Source organism: Schistocerca nitens, chromosome 10, assembly GCF_023898315.1.
Source record: "Schistocerca nitens isolate TAMUIC-IGC-003100 chromosome 10, iqSchNite1.1, whole genome shotgun sequence".
Taxonomy (NCBI): Eukaryota; Metazoa; Arthropoda; class Insecta; order Orthoptera; family Acrididae; genus Schistocerca; species Schistocerca nitens.
In genome coordinates this window covers 61,564,453-61,584,391 of record NC_064623.1, presented here as the reverse complement: position 1 = coordinate 61,584,391, position 19,939 = coordinate 61,564,453, and the positions used below count along the sequence as shown (strand labels likewise).

Below are 19,939 nucleotides of genomic sequence, written 5' to 3'. Positions count from 1 at the left end.
CAGTTCTTGTGATCGAGGTGAAGATTCGGGGACTTTGCATTAGACTTGAGTTGCTGAGGCAATATTTTCAGCAGACCAGCCTGTATGACACCACTGTGGTATCTCCACACCAGGAAATGAACCTCAGAATTTTCGGTCACTTGTCGCACTGTGGATGAATTGGATATGAAACTCCCTAGCAGATTAAAACTGTGTGTCGCACTGGTACTAAACCCTCAAAATTTTCGTACAGTTGTCAAATTGTCGATAAATCTGGTACAAAACTTTTGGGCACATAACAACTGTGTTCCGTACTGCAGCTCAAACCCAGAGGGTTCCAGCTTCAAGTACCAGGCAGACATGCAGTTCTGGTCGGCCAGGAAGTTTGGTAACAGCACACACTCTGCTGCACAGTGAATGATTCTTTCTCTAATCGGATACGTCACGCCAACTTTCTCTAAACGGGTTTCCCTGTATTTATAATACGTTCAGAAAGCGTAGTTCGATGGTAAATCGATCCATTTAGATGACAAGAGAAGCAACAGCAGGCATTGTCAATCTATGAGAACGAAAATGGTGTACAGTTTAAACTGTGTGTTCTTATAGGGATACCTAAGGCCCGTTTCACACTGGCAGCGACGGTCATCAACAGAGATACATTCGTTTGAACTGGAGCATTCACACCGGGACAGTACATTGCCTCACCAAGCCACTGCGATGCAGGAGTGACTCACCCTCGCCACATGTGACAAAAATGGCTCTGAGCACTGTGGGACTTAACATATATGGTCATCAGTCCCCTAGACTTAGAACTACTTAAACCTAACTAACCTAAGGACATCACACACATCCATACCCGAGGCAGGATTCGAACCTGCGACAGTAGCGGTCGCGCGGTTCCAGGCTGAAGCGCCTAGAACCGCTCTGCCACAGCAGCCGGCGCCACATGTGACAGACACGGTCCACAGCAGTCACCGCTGGACATGCATTAGTTTGAATTGGAGTGTTCGCACTGGGACACAGGTCACAGACACAGCGCTGCAGATCTGCCAACTGACAGGCAGTCATTTCTGAGACAGTGACGTGAAACATTCATTGTACCTTGTACTGTACACACTGTAGCCATGAGTTTAGATTTGACGTAACACGTAAGATTTTATGAGTGAAGTAGAAAGTCGTCCTGCTACTTGAGATTTAAAAAGCGATGACTATAGGAACAAATTACTTCTCTTTCAAATTCTAAAGGTGGCAGGGGTAAAATACAGGGAGCGAAAGGCTATTTGCAATTTGTACAGAAACCAGATGGCAGTTACAAGAGTCGAGGGGCATGAAAGGGAAGCAGTGGTTGGGAAGGGAGTGAGACAGGGTTGTAGCCTCTCCCCGATGTTATTCAATCTGTATATTGAGCAAGCAGTAAAGGAAACAAAAGAAAAATTTGGAGTAGGTATTAAAATCCATGGAGAAGAAATAAAAACTTTGAGGGGCGCCGATGACATTGTAATTCTGTCAGAGACAGCAAAGGACTTGGAAGAGCAGTTGAATGGAATGGACAGTGTCTTGAAAGGAGGATATAAGATGAACATCAACAAAAGCAAAACAAGGATAATGGAATGTAGTCAAATTAAATCGGGTGATGCTGAGGGGATTAGATTAGGAAATGAGACACTTAAAGTAGTAAAGGAGTTTTGCTATTTGGGGAGCAAAATAACTGATGATGGTCGAAGTAGAGAGGATATAAAATGTAGACTGGCAGTGGCAAGGAAAGCGTTTCTGAAGAAGAGAAATTTGTTAACATCGAGTATAGATTTAAGTGTCAGGAAGTCGTTTCTGAAAGTATTTGTATGGAGTGTAGCCATGTGATGGAAGTGAAACATGGACAATAAATAGTTTGGACAAGAAGAGAATAGAAGCTTTCGAAATGTGGTGCTACAGAAAAATGTTGAAGATTAGGTGGGTAGATCACGTAACTAATGAGGAGGTATTGAATAGAATTGGGGAGAAGAGGAGTTCGTGGCACAACTTGACTAGAAGAAGGGACCGGTTGGTAGGACATGTCCTGAGGCATCAAGGGATCACTGGAGGGCAGCGTGGAGGGTAAAGATCGTAGAGGGAGACCAAGAGATGAATACACTAAACAGATTCAAAGGGATGTAGGTTGCAGTAGGTACTGGGAGATGAAGGAGCTTGCACAGGGTAGATTAGCATGGAGAGCTGCATCAAACCAGTCTCAGGCCTGAAGACCGCAACAACAACAACATATAGCAACAAAGTGATGAAAACGAATGCGTGGCAAGAAACTATAACGATGTTTGTGCCTGATTTCAATCAGAAGAACATTGATGAGAAAAACAAAATTGGTAAGTTGTATGTTCTTTCTTTCAAATTTAGTACCTTATTTTTCGGACCATAAAACGCTAGCGAAATTTAGTTGCTACACCTGTACGCGAGTGCATTTCACTAACTAATCAGTTGGCAATACCTGTGGTGTCGGACACCAGTGATCCAGGAGTTTTCACCGGTGACCATCACTGGCGACCGTCACCAGTGTCTCAGTGTGAAACGGGGCTAATAGTTGCTTAAATGCTGAATACTTGGCAGCCACGCTTATTCAAATATTCCAGAGGAGTGTATCGTGGTCAGATAATTTCTTGTTGAAACAGCCTGTGGAGGACATCTTCAAGGAGCTTCCGCGTTTACTCGCAGGCAGAAACGTGACATCATATTTTGGAAATGTGGACGCAATTAGTTTTTATCGACCGAGGAGGCTCGCAAACCGCTGAGAAAAGCAGGAATTCACAGACTACCGTATAGTTGTAGAGAAGTGTACACAGGTGCTAACAAATGAATGGTCGGAGAATGGACAGAAGAGCACAAGAGAACGGGAGAGAGAGAGAGAGAGACACACACAGAGAGAGAGAGAGAGAGAGAGAGAGAGAGAGAGACAGGTCCGCTGGTGCGGAGTACATTTTGCAGCCAGTGCATAATCAGATTTGATTTGATAAGCCTGAGGTACCAGCAGTCGCAAGTGGATGCTACGAAACACTTGACAGAGAGGCCATAGAGTTAGAGATTGCTAAACACGAGAGAGGTATGAAACTGAACTGTGTCCAGATTCTGGTGCTGAAGAAGATGTGGACCAGTCCTCATTGTGAGGTAATAGCAGTAGTCGAGAAAAGTGAACGGCAGTGGCCAGTTGCCGTCGAGTTTTCAAAACATGTGACGTCCTCTTGTGCATGAGAGCGCGTCTACAGTCTGTATAGGCAGACAGGGTGTGCATCATACCTTCGAAAAGCCTCAGCCTGCTTGAAGATGTCCTCTTCAGATAGGGACGAAACGCTCGGTTTCAACAAGAAATTCATTTGACCACAGCATAGTACCTTGGAATATTTTTTTAAGAAATTAGACATATCTAGCATGGTACAGGGTATCTCAGAAGAAAGTTTATTTGATGTATCAAAATAAAAGTCGAAATCTATCGACAAAATATTTTTTTATTATTGAAATATACAGTTTAGGAATTCACCTCTTAAAAATAATGTCATTTCAATGAAATTCAGCACACTTGTCGCACTCATATAAACAATGAACAAAATTTTGCATGAAGGCTCGGCATGTAGACATTGGGATGGTTGCCACTTCTCTACAGATATGTTTTTTCAGTTGCTCCAGAGAAGTCGGATTATTGACACACATTTTAGATTTCACATATCCCCACAAGGAAATATCTGTGGGAATCAAATCTGGACTGCGTGGCGGCCAGTTTATGTCATCCCTCCTAAAGAACAGATTGCCATGGAAACTTTCATGAACTCGCAGTGAAGACGCATGGACATGTGTATTGGTTCCGATATGGTGAAACCATTTTCTTTGGTTGTAATTAAAATTCAGTGCTCGTATTAAGAAGGCTGTAGCCTTTCGCCCCTACTCTTCAATCTGTACATCGAGGAAGCAATGATGGAAATAAAAGAAAGGTTCAGGAGTGGAAATAAAATACAAGGTGAAAGGATATCAATGATACGATTCGCTGATGACATTGCTATCCTGAGTGAAAGTGAAGAAGAATTAAATGATCTGCTGAACCGAATGAACAGTCTAATGAGTACACAGTATGGTTTGAGAGTAAATCGGAGAAAGACGAAGGTAATGAGAAGTAGTAGAAATGAGAACAGCGAGAAACTTAACATCAGGATTGATGGTCACGAAGTCAATGAAGTTAAGGAATTCTGCTACCTAGGCAGTAAAATAACCAATGACGGACGGAGCAAGGAGGACATCAAAAGCAGACTCGCTATGGCAAAAAAGGCATTTCTGGCCAAGAGAAGTCTACTAATATCAAATACCGGCCTTAACTTGAGGAGGAAATTTCTGAGGATGTACGTCTGGAGTACAGCATTGTATGGTAGTGAAACACGGACTGTGGGAAAACCGGGACAGAAGAGAATCGAAGCATTTGAGATGTGGTGCTATAGACGAATGTTGAAAATTAGGTGGACTGATAAGGTAAGGAATGAGGAGGTTCTACGCAGAATCGGAGAGGAAAGGAATATGTGGAAAACACTGATAAGGAGAAGGGACAGGGTGATAGGTCATCTGCTAAGACATGAGGGAATGACTTCGATGGTACTAGAGGGAGCTGTAGAGGGCAAAAACTGAGGAAGACAGAGATTGGAATACGTCAAGCAAATAATTGAGGACGTAGGTTGCAAGTGCTACTCTGAGATGAAGAGGTTAGCACAGGAAAGGAATTCGTGGCGGGCCGCATCAAACCAGTCAGTAGACTGATGAAAAAAAAAATTAAAATTCAGGCACCAAAAAGTCATTTAACATCGTCACACGACGATCCAAATTCACTGTAACTGCTCGACCAGACTCGTCTTCGAAAAACTACCGTTCAGTTATTCCTCAAGACAACATCGCAGCTCGTACATCAACTTTTGGCGAATGAAGAGGGGTCTCATGCTTCTAATTAGAATTCGGTGCACTCCAGTAGCAGCAATTTTGTTTAGTGAAGTGAACATTCAGGTGAAAATGAACCTCGTCAAAAGACAACATGCTGTTAAAAAAAAAGTTCAAATGTGTGTGAAATCTTATGGGACGTCCAGAATGAGATTTTCACTCTGCAGCGGAGTGTGCGCTGTTATGAAACTTTCCTGGCAGATTAAAACTGTGTGCCAGACCGAGACTCGAACTCGGGCCCTGAGTTCGAGTCTCGGTCCGCACACAGTTTTAATCTGCCTGGAAAGTGTCTTATGGGACTTAACTGCTAAGGTCATCAGTGCCTAAGCTTACACACTACTTAAGCTAAATTATCCTAAGGACAAACACACACACCCATGCCCGAGGGAGGACTCGAAGCTCCGCCGGTGCCAGCCGCACAGTCCATGACTGCAGCGCCTTTGACCGCTCGGTTAATACCGTGCAGCCAACATGCTGCTAAATGAAAGGCACTCAGTCACATCATTAACGAACTCCAGCCTGTGTCTGGCATCCTGAGGCTTTAATTCTTGCACCAATTGGATTTTGTAAGAGTGCAGTTTAAGATCTTCTTGCGGATTTCGATTCAGTGCTGGTCTATGCACGCTTAAAGAACTTGCACGCTTCCAAATGGAGAGGTGAGGATTGTCACGAACAGACCGACTTACACTTTCCACGGATTCGCCGGTTTTTTTATGACCTCGGTCACCCAGATTTCAGTTTGTCCAGTGTTGAACCAGTCTCCTAAAACGTTCTGATATATTTCCCAAACAAAATGGCACAAATGGCTCTGAGCACTATGGGACTTAACATCTATGGTCATCAGTCCCCTAGAACTGAGAACTATTTAAACCTAACTAACCTAAGGACAGCACAGAACACCCAGTTATCACGAGGCAGAGAAAATCCCTGACCCCGCCAGGAATCGAACCCGGGAACCCGGGCACGGGAAGCGAGAACGCTACTGCACGACCACGAGCTGCGGACTAAGGGGGAACACTTGGAGCATCATTTACATTATGCAGTCCACGGTGACTGCAAAATTTCCTCCGAGGTACAGTCGCCGAATAACCGTCTTTGTAAAATTCTCGCACACAGAGCGCGCAGTCCGCTCCAGGGAAGCGCTCAATGTCGACTGAATTCCCAAAGGCAGAGCAAGGTGTGATCGTCCCCCCTCCCCCCTTCCCCCCACTCTCCACCGATTTGTTGCGCATGCGCAGAGAGCTCTTCAAATATAAACTTTCTTTTGTGGCAACCTGCATTTCACATTTTTGGATGTGAGGTCCGCCAGTTATGCAAAACACTGTTTTTCTCAGTACCCAAACATGTTTCGGCACCACTGTGTCACCATCAGTGGGTTTTCGTTTTTATTTATTCTGCAATGTGAACATTTTTGTTAAATGATTATAAAATTATGTGCATTTGTTCACCAGAGAGTTCGGCGCCACACACACACACACACACACACACACACACACATACACAAACACAAAGATGAAATTCAAACAAAATTCAAATCTGGCGCCGAACTCTCTGGTCAACAAATGAACACTGATTGGGCTGTGACACATAACGAACCACAATCACACTGTGTTCTGGTGTAGTGAAAAAGTGTTTTACTACGTTATTCGTGGAAAATACTTGTTATAGCTACGTATGCATCACAACATCTCAGCATGATGCGGAGAATGGAAGTGCTTGCCACACGAAAACGTAAGTAAATACGAAAATAGGCGCGAAAACATGGCAAAAAACTAAATTACATTCTAGAAGATAGGTCAACTCCCAGCAAAAGACTTTCTCATCAACATCGTTTGGTTGCAGATGACAAGCTACCTGTAGTAATCCAGAAAATTCATGCACACCAAATGTAAAGCTATTTACAAAAAGAAATGATCTGTAGTTTGAACTAAAAATGCACATAATTTTATAATCATTTAACAAAAATGTTCACATTGCAGAATAAATAAAACCGAAAACCCACTGATGATGGCACAGTGGCGCCGAAACATGTTTGGGTACTGAGAAAAACGGTGTTTTGCATAACTGGCGGACCTCACATCCAAAAATTTTTAACTGGCAACAGGGCCAATACAAGGAGCTGCAAATCAAAAAGATGGATATGGAGTTCACATTTTGGAGTTGGCTGAGAACTTTGTATGTTTATCGTCAGTGTAGGTGAGATGGCCGCAGGTAGAACCGTGCAGGTGGGTGAAGCGCCCATGGCCGCCGGTGCACCTGCTACGGCAGACAGTAATAACCCGGTCGCAAGCGGAAGGCGTTGCTCAGCGGTTTGTGGCCGCTGACCGGCCGAGCGGAACAAGACAGCTGCCGCCCGATGACGTCAATGTCTGCAGCGGCAGCAGGTGGACTCCGTGCTTCGAGCCACGTGCTAGACGCAGCGACGTGGCGACCGCAGGTCGAGTGGGACCTGAAGGTATGGTAGAGGGCGAGGAGGGAGTGCAGAGTACACGTCCTCTGGCCATCTGCGACCGCACAAGTCGTAGTGGACAACGACGGCTGGCTAAGTGGATAGACGTCTGGTACCAATTAGCCAGGATACAACACGCTAAGACCGTCTCTCATCTCGATAATGGAATCAGGTCGGCCACGAACGGGGTCCACTTGTTTCTGCAGGTTCCAACACGAGATTTTTACGTTGTGTATTACCCACGCGTGGAGAAGCTTCAGCTAGTGTGTCGTCCAGCCCCTTACAAAGGAAGACTGCTGTCGAATTTGTTATTCTGGAGACTCGATTTCAAGCTTCAATTACAAGCAAACAAATAGCCCTATCGCAAAATGAGTTACACCAATACTTTTCTTTTTTTTTTATTCTGCATTACGTATATGGAACAATTTGGTTTTAAATTTCAATCGATGTTTTCTATTTTACATTGTACTAAAGATTGGCCAGTTTTCAGGACCTGCACTACAATCGGCTCACTTCATACCTTTCAGACTGGTCACCATGCAGGTGTGGGTGAGATGACCTTCACTTAATATTTACAAAAAATGTGAGTGCAAAAATAGAACGGCACTTCCCCTCCAGCGCTCGGCATTTCCCCTACAGCGCCTCCACCACTAACCCCCACCACTACTGCTCTTCAAATGCATGCCCTGCTGACTGCACAACCACACGCCACAGTATTCTGTGCAGACTCTAATAACTGGACGTCCTCTTAACAATATATTCCACGTACCTTCGATGTATTATACAGGGTTTAAATGTGTATAACTCAAAATATTAATAAATGTTGCATGAAACACAATCTCATTTCTAGCAATAACATAAACTGTCGAAAATGGCGAAAACTGTTTATGGTGGTCTCTACAGAGCATTTCTTCCCATGATTCTAAAATAAGTCACTAGACTGAGGTACTGACACAAAAAAATATCATGCGTTCCTAGCTACACTATCCTCTAGGTATAAGACTCTTCCCTACTAAATTATTTAACTAATAATATTTCCAATCACAGATTCCTAGAGGAGGCAAAATAACAGATCCATGAGAATTGTCACGGGCCTATTGTGTGAATATTTAAAAAGTCGGGAAACTAAATTGCGAAATTTCAGTCATAACATCAGTTTTTCTTGATCCACTGGACCTACCAATATGTTGCCTAGATGCGCGCCCATCTGATGGCGAAGGTGAATCAGTTTTAATATCAGCTGAACAAAGAGCTTGAAAAAAATCAAAGGATGGTATAAATCGCTAAAGAAAAGAGCTGTCGAATTGAAATTGTCGACGCAGGCATGCCACCGTGGAAGCAGACCCTTGTGTCGCTGGAGTAACCCCCCTGGGGCCACCGGATGACTAACGATTTGTGCATTTTAAAGGGATTTACATCTAAATAGATACTCTGAAAATCACCGTAAAGTGTATGGCAGAAGGTATCTCCCATTGTACCAGTTACTAGGGTTCTTCCCGTTCATGAGTGGAGCGCGGGAGGAATGATTGTTCAAATGTCTCTGTGCGTGCTGTAATAATTACTAATTTGTCCACACGATCCCTATGTGAGCGATACGTAGGGGGTTGTATTATATTCCTGGAGATAATTCAAAGCAGGTGCTTGAGACTTTGTTAGTAGACTTTCTCAGGATAGTTTACCTGTACCTTCAAGAGTTCAGTTCCTTCGGCATCACTATGACACACTCCTACGGTTCAAACGAACCTGCGACCATTCGTGCTGCCCTTCTCTGTATACATGCAATATCCCCTGTTAGTCCTCTTTGGTAAGGGTCATACACTTGAGCAATATTCTAGAATGAGTTGCATGAGTAACTTGTGGGCAATCTCCTTTGTAGACTGATTGCACTTCCCCAGTATTCCATCAATAAACCGAAGTCTACCTCCTCCTTTACCTACAACAGAGCCCATGTGATCATTCTGTTTCATATCCCTACAAAGTTTTACACGCAGGTATTTGTATGAGTTGGCCGATTCCAACTGTGACTCACTGAATTATAGTCATATAATACTAAGTTGTTTGTTCCTTTTGCGAAGTGCACTGATTTTTGAACACTTTAACCAAGTTGCCAACTGTGCATCACTTTTAAATCTCGAAATGTGACAGAATATTTATCTAGCTTCTTTCAAATAGTACTTCATTAAAGATAACTGCATTATCTACTAGGTCTACAACTTCGCTTCCGCCGTTTTTTCTCGAAGTTCGGGCCTTTATTGTGAAAAACGTACAAAAAAATTATGATTCATAGTATTGCCCATCGCTGCCCACTACATTCTCCCATCTTTCGGATAGCCGAAGAACTGGGCGTCTTTTATGGGGATCCATGAATCGATTCAATTTTGCACTCGTTCATATGATCGAAAGTGCTGGTCAGCCAGACTGTATGCCATTGATCGAAAGAGGTGGTAGTCAGAGAAAGCAACGTATGGAGAATACGGCGGGAGGGATAGGACTTCTCACTTCAACGTTTCCATGTACATTTTGACGGGTTTTGCGACATGGGGTCTAGCACTGACCTGCTGCAAAATTACCTTTACGTGTCTATCGCTGTATTGTGGCCGTTTGTGTTTCAGCGCTGGGCTCGAAAGCATAAGTTGCTTTCGATAATGATGTCCTGTGACTGTTTCAGTAACTACGAAAACGTTTTGTCTTCCACCGCCATGCCCGTCTTCGACATCAAAATCACCGTTCTTAAGGCGTTGCAAACATTCTCTGCACGTTCTTCCACTAATAGTTCCCTCGCCATTGGTCTTACCCAGCATTTTAAGAGCCACAGCCGCAGATTTATTCATGTTAAAGCAGAAAATTAAAACTTCCCGCAAATGGCGAGAAGTGGATACGTAAGTTGACGTACTTAATTGAGAATTACCGTATGATGCAATCACATATCGACTAATATTTTTATAGCATTACGTTTACAGACACCTAAGCCTATTGTATTACACCTATGACCAACCACCCGAACCGCACTTGCCGCTACTGCCGTCTATTGCAAAACAGCGGAAGCAAAGTTGTAGACCTAATACAAAAAGTCTGAGGTTACTACTGATATTGTCCACAAGGTCATTATATATAACATGAACACTAAGGGTTCCAACACACTTTCTTGAGGCACACCCAAAGGTACTTCCATGTTCGACGATGACACTTCATCCAAGATAATATGCCATGTCTTTCCTCCTAAAATTTCCTCATGCCAGTCACAAATTTCACTCCATATGATCGAACTTTTCACAATACGCGTAGGTGTGGTGCTGAGTCAAATGCTTTTCGTAAATCAAGAACTACTGAATCTGCCTGACTGCGTTGATCCAAAGCTTTCAATATGTCATCTGAGAAAAGTGGGATTTGGGTTGGCAATGGTCGATGTTTTCGGAATCCCTGCTGGCTGCCATGGAGGAGATCATTCTGTTCAAGATACCTCATTAAGTTTGATCTCAGAAAACATTTTAAGATACTACAACATTTCGATTTCAAACATATTGGACGGTAGATTTGTCTCTCACTTTTAGTACCCTTCTTGTGGATGGGTGTTACCTGTGCTTTCTTAGAACTACGGGCACAGTGTTTCGGTCGAGAGATCTGCGGTAGATTACAGTTAAAAGAGGAGCTAACACACCCTCTGGTTCAATATACATTGAAGCGCCAAGAAAGTGGTACAGGCATGCGTATTCAAATACAGGAATATGTAAACATGCAGAATACGGCGCTGTGGTCGGCAAAGCCTATATAAGACCACAACTGTTAGATCGGTTACTGCTTCTGCAAAAATGGCAGGTTATCAAGATTTAAGTGAGTTTGAAGGTGGTGTAATAGTCTGCACACGAGCGATGGGACACATCATCTCCGAGGTACCGATGAAGTGGGGATTTTCCCGTACGACCATTTCACGAGTGAACCGTTAATATCAGGAATCTGGTAAAACATCAGATCTCTGACATCGCTGCGTCCGGGAAAGGATCCTGCAAGAACAGGACCAACGACGACTGAAGAGAATCGTTCAACATGACAGAAGTGCCACCCTTCCCCCAATTGCTGCAGATTTCAATGTTGGGCCATCAACAACTGTCAGCATGCGAACCATTCAATCAAACATCATCGATAAGGCCTTTCATAGTCGAAGACCCACTCGTGTATCCTTGATGATTGCATGACACAGCCCTGGGCCCGTCGACACCGATATTGGACTTTTGATGACTGAAAACATGTTGCCTGGTCGGACGAATCTCGTTCCAGATTGTATCGAGCGGATGGACGTGTACGGGTATGGAGACAACCTCATGAACCCATGGACCCTGCATGTCAGCAGGGAACTGTTCGAGCTGGTGGAGGCTCTGTAATGGTGTGGGGCGTGTGTAGTTGGTGTGATACGGGACGCCTGATAGGTCTAGTTACGACTCTGACAGTTGACACGCATGTAAGCATCCTGTATGATCACCTGCATCCATTCATGTCCATTGTGCTTTCCGACGGACGTGGGCAATTCCAGCAGGACACCGAGCGGTTCTAGGCGCTAAAGTCTGGAACCGCGCGACTGCTACGGTCGCAGGTTCGGACCCTGCCTCAGGCATGGATGTGTATGATGTCCTTACGTTAGTTACGTTTAAGTATTTCTAAGTTCTAGGGGACTGATGACCTCAGCAGTTAAGTCCCATAGTGCTCAGAGCCATTTGAACCATTTTTTGTAGAATCTGGTAGGGATTCCATCGGGCCTGTAGCTTCGTTCAGTTTTAACGATTTCAGCTCGTCTTTTCAGTGGTATGAGAGTCGAACTGGGGCAGTTCTCCTGGGTGTTCCTCCGTAAAAGAACATTCGAAAACAGAATTAAGCATTTCAGCTTTTGCTTTGCTACCCTCAATTTCAATCCCTGTCTCATTCGCTGGGGACCGGATAGTAACGTTGGCGCCACTAACAGCGTTTACTTAGGACCATAATTTCTTTCGATTTTGTGAAAGATAATTCGACAGTATTCTGCTATGGTAGGCACTGAAGGTTTCACGCATTGCCACCTTGGCAGCCAAATGCGTTTCATTCAGCATCTCCCTGTTCATAGTCCTATGCTTTGTTTTGCATCACTTATGCAGCAGTCTCTGAAGAGTGTCGACAGCAGCGTCAGGCTGAATCGCGGGAAGGATGCGGGAAAACTGCGTCGCCATTCACGTGAGCGGCTGCCTAATTGCGCTGAAGCCGCATTCGTCACGCGTGTGTGTCACGCCAGGTGCGATCGCTGGAAACTCTGATGCGCTTCTTGGGACAGGCAACGCGCTACGCCAGTGACGCTCGAGAGTGAGGTCAGTTCGTGCGATGCGATGACTGTCGCTGACTCGCTGGTCGCCAGCACAAGGGCAGTCCGGCGTCGCAGAAAGTCCTCACTACACTGCGTGGCGTGACTCACCACTTAGGTCTTTCCGCGAACTATGGTGCCTTTACATGTCTGACTAAACTAAACACAGTCCGAACAGGCCTCGTACGGCACCACGGTTCCGACCGACCGCCGTGTCGTCCTCGGGCGATAGGCATCACTGGATGGAGATACGGAGGGGCATGTAGACATGACACTGATCTCCCGGCTGTTGTCAGCCCTCGTGACCGGTGCCGCTGCTTCTCAACCGTGTAGGTCCTCAACTGGCCTCGGCTGAGTGCACCCCGCTTGCCGACAGCATTCGGCAGACCCATACGGTGACCCATCCACGTTCTCGCCAAGCCCAACAGTGCTTAACTTCGGTGATCTGACAGGAACCGTTATTAACTACATCGAAAAGACCGTTGTCTTACATGTCTAACTGTAACCCCCGAAAAATAAATGTCTTAAAGAGATTCAAACTATTTCTAGGGAAAGTCTGGTGATAGGCAATATGTACAAGAACCATGAGGGCAGTGAGAATGGAAGACCGAGATAGAAGTGATAAGACTAAATCGCATGTTCATGTGGGGATGCAGTCTTTGTCCCCTACTGTCCAATGTGTACTCGAGGAAGCTCTGGCGGATATAAAAGAAGCGATCATTAGTGAAATTAAAATTGAGGGTGATACGATATGAGTGACAAGATACACTGATGACATTTGTATCGTGGGCGAAAGTGATGAAGAATTACACGATTTGTTTAATGTAGTGAACAGACTAATGAATACAGAATAAGAATTAAGGACAAACCGGGAAAAGAGAAAAGTAAAGAGGAGTAGCGGAAATGAGATTATTAAAAAACTCAGTGTCTAAATTAGTGAGAATTCAAAAGACGAAGCGAAGGAATTTTGCTAATTTGCAAACGTGTGAGAGAAGAACCAAGGAGAAATATGGCATTCGTGGTCTAAAGAAGTCTGCTAGCATCAAAAAATGGCTCTGAGCACTATGAGACTTAACTTATGAGGTCATCAGTCCCATAGAACTTAGAACTACTTAAAACTAACTAACCTAAGGACATCACACACATCCATGTCCGAGGCAGGATTCGAACCTGCGACCGTAGCGGTCGCGCAGTTCCAGACTGTAGCGCCTAGAACCGCTCGGCCACACCCGCCGGCTGCTAGCATCAAACACTGGCCTTCATTTGAGCAAGAAATTTCACATAATGTACATCTGGCGCATAGCATTGTATGAAGTGAATAATGGACTGTGCGAAAACCAGACAAAGAGAAGAATTGAAGCTATTGAGATGTGGTACTACGGGAGCATACTGAAAATTAGGTGGACTGATAAGATAACATATGTGGAAGTTCATCCCAGTATTGGTGCAGGAAGAGAATGTGTGGGAACATTGACAAGAAGAACGGAAAGGATGATAGAGCATGCTTTAGGCATCACTGAATAACGTCTTTGGTACTGTAGGGAGCTATAAGGAATGGAAACTGTTGAGGAAGACAGAGAGTAGAATGCATCCAGAAAATAATTGAGGGTGCAGGTTGCAAGTGCTGCTCTGAAATGAAGAGGTTGTGACAGTACAGGAATTTTTGCTGGGTCATATCCATGGAATTAACAAGATAAGCGGTAGCGGGAAAAGATTGGCAAGAAGAAGGGACATCATGATGGGCCATGTGTTAAGACATTAGGGAATACTTACATGCTAATGGAGAGAGCTGTAGAGGGTAAAAACTGTAGAGATATTGTGTGCAATGTATAATTAGAAAATAAGAAATCGAGCACTTTTCATAAAAATGACCATTAAATGTGTTAACTATTACATGTTTAATAAATTTCATATTTAAATGATGTAGGTCTTCCAACTGAACTGAAAAACCGAAAAGAAGCAATTTACCAGTGTTGAGAGCTACTGGTTTTATGTATTTAATGCCTCACAGAAATGCTCAGAGGACATGGACCTATGCTCAGAAATCTTCAACGGCGAACCCAGGACTCATAAATAGAACGCAAGTCTTTTACCATATAGCCATGATGCCCGTCAATAACAAAACGACCTTCCCTTAAGAGAGGGAAATCCAACTTTAGAGCTGACCTGGGCCACAACGGAAGACGAATATTTCGGGCCATCCCACATAATGACTTAAAAAAAAAAGCAGAGGAGACAGAAGATCAGACCAAGAAAGAATAGCACGGTATGGCGGGAGTTTCAAAATGAAAATATTCAGTTTATCATAACACTACATAAACGATTTTTTTTTACGACCGTGTGATACATACTCGCTTCTTGGCCTGCACTGGTACTTGCTTTGGGCTTCATACGGTCCATGGGCTGCGGGTTGGACAACCCTGCTTTAAAGTATTACAGACTCTCAGAAAACTTCAGCGTCGAAGAATTTATTAGAGCCGCATCAACTTGCTTTCGCGTGTTGTACTTGAGTTCTGAATTTCACGTATCATAAATATAAAAAATTACGAAAATCCGACTCATATTTGATCTGCTTGTGAGATGAAAAGATTGACGTAAGAGAGGAATTTGTGGTGCACTGCATAGGCGACTGACGGCGGAAAAAAGTACGTCCTGATATGTGTGAAAGTCGTGCTCTGTACATCGGCGGCAAGCGACGATGTTGCCATGAAGAGAAGTCCTGACGACCGGACAGGCGACGGGTGAGGGCGGGGTCTGAGGTTCGAAACCCTGAGGCGTGTCCAGTGCTCAACATGTCCACTGGCGCAGAAACTAGAAGAGAATCGTAACTCACGACTCGAAACTAAAAGTTAACTTGAGTGACAGTTGAAAGTTGCCGCTTTGTGTGGTTTCCGGTATCGGTCCCTCTGGCGCAGCTGGATAGCTCCCTCACTATCCAAGAGTCGCGTCCACACTGGACGCGCATCGCTGTGCAAAACCAAGAACACAAGTTCGGCGCCACGTGGATGGCAAACCGCGCCACTCTGCCCGCTCTCGAGAAACAACAAACACGTTCCGCGCAGAGTCGGTGGATCAAAGGGAACGGTTCGCTCCTCTGCACCCTGTGGACACGGGATATCCCGCTACTGAGCCAGGACAGACGATAGTGTACAGTCGGTACAGAATAACGAGGCCAGCAGATGCGCAGCCGGCAAGGCACGCATGGGGAGAGCGGTAGTGGTGGGGGTTGCGGGCAGGCGCTGTAGGGGAAATGCCGAGCGCTGGAGGGGACGCGCCGTTCTAAATTGAAGCCTACACTCACATTTTTTGTAAGTATTAAGTGAAGACCCTCCACGCTCTCACTTGCATGGTGGTCATTCGAAACGATCTGTCACCTCTGCTTTTAGTATCTAAAAATGACTCTACTGAAAATACAACAAAAGCAGTGATTTATTTTTCGCCTGGCTTGTTAAGAATTTGTAACTTTCAGAGAAGAGTGATGTGCCGAGAATTTTGGGTAAACCCTACACATTTCTGTTGTTGCCATGATAAAATCTGCTTCTTTTGCCAAAACACAGCAGAGTTTACACAGTGTAACGTCAGCAACATGTTGTGCAGATGAAATTGCAAGGGAATTCTGAAACTGTGGAAGTTAAAGTTCATTAGGTGAGGAACTGAGAACAAGTAAGATCGATAACTTATGAAAATGCACATCATTGGTACAAAAATAAACATGCAGTGCCTTCACTTACATCATTCCAAGGCCCATAGCACTCCTCATTTCACTAGCTAGGCACTTAAAAATTACATTCTTTCATAGAAAAATTCTGTAGTTAGCGGAATCGGTAAATAATGAAGTTTGCCTGATAAACATATGCAAAAACACTCTTCTGTTTGCTTGCTATCATTTGCCAAAATCTCATTTCAGTATCTCAAGCTATTTGTGAAATATGAGTTGTGGATATTTCATTCTGGTTTAATTGTTGGCATGCGAGATCACCAGTGAGTGAACTACATCAGATCAATTTCCTCAAGATTGGTGACGGATAGACCTCCACCTAAGTCTAAGCGAAAATTCGATATGTTAACCAAATATATGCATATTGTTGCATATGAAAGAGTGGTGGTTCTGCAAGGTTCGCAGGAGAGCTTCTGTAAAGTTTGGAAGGTAGGAGACGAGATACTGGCAGAAGTAAAGCTGTGGGGACGGGGCGTGTGTCGTGCTTGGGTAGCTTAGTTGGTAGAGCACTTGCCCTCGAAAGGCAAAGGACCCGAGTTCGAGTCTCGGTCCGGCACGCAGTTTTAATCTGCTAGGAAGTTTCATATCAGCGCACACTCCGCTGCAGAGTGAAAATCTCATTCTAGTGACAGACATGTTGTCTTCCATGGTCGGCCGGCTGGAGTGGCTCAGCGGTTCTAGGCGCTACAGTCTGGAACCGCGTGACCGCTACGGTCGCAGGTTCGAATCCTGCCTCGGGCATGAATGTGTGTGATGTTCTTAGGTTAGTTAGGTTTAAGTAGTTCTAAGTTCTAGGGGACTGATGGCCTCAGATGTTAAGTCCCATAGTGCTCAGAGTCATTTGAACCATTTAGAGCCCGTGTTTAATTGACGTTTTTTTTTCTTTGTTGTGGCCCATACTGCGACCTCTGAAAGTTGCCTACTCTACAAACTTAGTAACAAGAGTAGCAGCTGATGTATTCCACTGTCAGAGGTATCAGAACGGGTTTCGTTTGTAACTTTCGACTCCTTCATTTCCGGTGCGGGGACGCTTACCTCAACTGATACATTTATAAGTGTAGGCTTCCGCGGGCATTATCACAATCAACAAATTTTTTCTGGGTTTGTGACCACATTGTCAATATCTAAAACTACCGACGTTTCGGTCACTGTTGCAAGTGACCTTCTTCAGGGTCTGAAGAAGATCACTTGCAACAGTGGCCGAAACGTCGGTAGTTCTACATATTGACAATACGGTCGCAAACCCAGAAAAATTTTATTGACCTTTTTCAGGGTCTGGACAAGATTACTTGCAACAGTGACCGAAACATCGGTGGTTTTATAGTACATATTGACAATGCGGTACAAACCCAGAAAAATTTTATTGACTGATACATTTATCATCATCCTACAAAGTTTGTAACATCATCACGGAATCACCATGAATATATACAGGGTGTTACAAAAAGGTACGGCCAAACTTTCAGGAAACATTCCTCACACACAAAGAAAGAAAATATGTTATGTGGACATGTGTCCGGAAGCGCTTACTTTCCATGTTAGAGCTCATTTTAATACTTCTCTTCAAATCACATTAATCATGGAATGGAAACACACAGCAACAGAACGTACAGCGTGACTTCAAACACTCTGTTACAGGAAATGTTCAAAATGTCCTCCGTTAGCGAGGATACATGCATCCACCCTCCGTCGCATGGAATCCCTGATGCGCTGATGCAGCCCTGGAGAATGGCGTATTGTATCACAGCCGCCCACAATACGAGCACGAAGAGTCTCTACATTTGGTACCGGTGTTGCGTAGACAAGAGCTTTCAAATGCCCCCGTAAATGAAAGTCAAGAGGGTTGAGGTGAGGAGAGCGTGGAGGCCACGGAATTGGTCCGCCTCTACCAATCCATCGGTCACCGAATCTGTTGTTGAGAAGCGTACGAACACTTCGACTGAAATGTGCAGGAGCTCCATCGTGCATGAACCACATGTTGTGTCGTACTTGTAAAGGCACATGTTCTAGCAGCACAGGTAGAGTATCCCGTATGAAATCATGATAACGTGCTCCATTGAGCGTAGGTGGAAGAACATGGGGCCCAATCCAGACATCACCAACAATGCCTGCCCAAACGTTCACAGAAAATCTGTGTTGATGACGTGATTGCACAATTGCGTCGGATTCTCGTCAGCCCACACATGTTGATTGTGAAAATTTACAATTTGATCACGTTGGAATGAAGCCTCATCCGTAAAGAGAACATTTGCACTGAAATGAGGATTGACACATTGTTGGACGAACCATTCGCAGAAGTGTACCCGTGGAGACCAATCAGCTGCTGATAGTGCCTGCACACGCTGTGCATGGTACGGAAACAAATGGTTCTCCCGTAGCACTCTCCATGCAGTGACGTGGTCAACGTTACCATGTACAGCAGCAACTTCTCTGACGCTGACATTAGGGTTATCGTCAACTGCACGAAGAATTGCCTCGTCCATCGCAGGTGTCCTCGTCGTTCTAGGTCTTCCCCAGTCGCGAGTCATAGGCTGGAATGTTCTGAGCTCCCTAAGACGCCGATCAATTGCTTCGAACGTCTTCCTGTCGGGACACCTTCGTTCTGGAAATCTGTCTCGATACAAACGTACCGCGCCACGGCTATTGCCCCGTGCTAATCCATACATCAAATGGGCATCTGCCAACTCCGCATTTGTAAACGTTGCACTGACTGCAAAACCACGTTCGTGATGAACACTTACCTGTTGATGCTACGTACTGATGTGCTTGATGCTAATACTGTAAAGCAATGAGTCGCATGTCAACAGAAGCACCGAAGTCAACATTAGCTTCCTTCAATTGGGCCAACTGGCGGTGAATCGAGGAAGTACAGTATATACTGACGGAACTAAAATGAGCTCTAACATGGAAATTAAGTGTTTCCGGACACATGTCCACACAACATCTTTTCTTTATTTGTGTGTGAGGAATGTTTCCTGAAAGTTTGGCGTTACCTTTTTGTAACACCCTGTATACATTTACAAGCGCTGGCCCCTATAGCTTTGACGCCCTGCAACACCCTAGGATGACGTTTCCGGACATGAGTTCCTTTTGAAAACTTGTTCTACGAAGTCCCCTCTGCAACCTCTAGAAGTGTGTAGGGGCTGCGTTGTTTGGGGGAAGAGACCAAACAGCGAGGTCATCCTTCTTACCGGATTAGGGAACGACGGGGGAGGAAGTCGTCCGCGCCTTTTCGAAGGAACCATCCCGGCATTTGCCTGGAACGATTTATGGAAATCACGGAAAACCTAAATCAGGATGGCGATTCCAGTGTGCTAACCACTGCGCCACGTAGCTCGGTGAGAAGTGTCATCCTCACGCCGCCAACTATACATGAACTACACTAAAGTAAGTGTGTTCGCGTATTATTTAACTGATTATTATTGACAGTGTCTGCTTACTACGCTGTGTTGCACGGGATCAGTGGGGAACGTCTGATTTACACTGGACGAACCTGCCGTTTTGTATGCTCAAG

General features: G+C 44.7%; 1 non-coding gene across 1 annotated transcript; it reads left to right on the top strand.

The window, feature by feature from the left end:
• Positions 1-16,908: 16,908 nt before the first annotated feature.
• Trnas-cga (transfer RNA serine (anticodon CGA)) lies at positions 16,909-16,985 on the top strand. Its single transcript has one exon. It is a non-coding gene; the product is annotated as a tRNA-Ser (tRNA).
• The last annotated feature ends 2,954 nt before the right edge of the window (positions 16,986-19,939 follow it).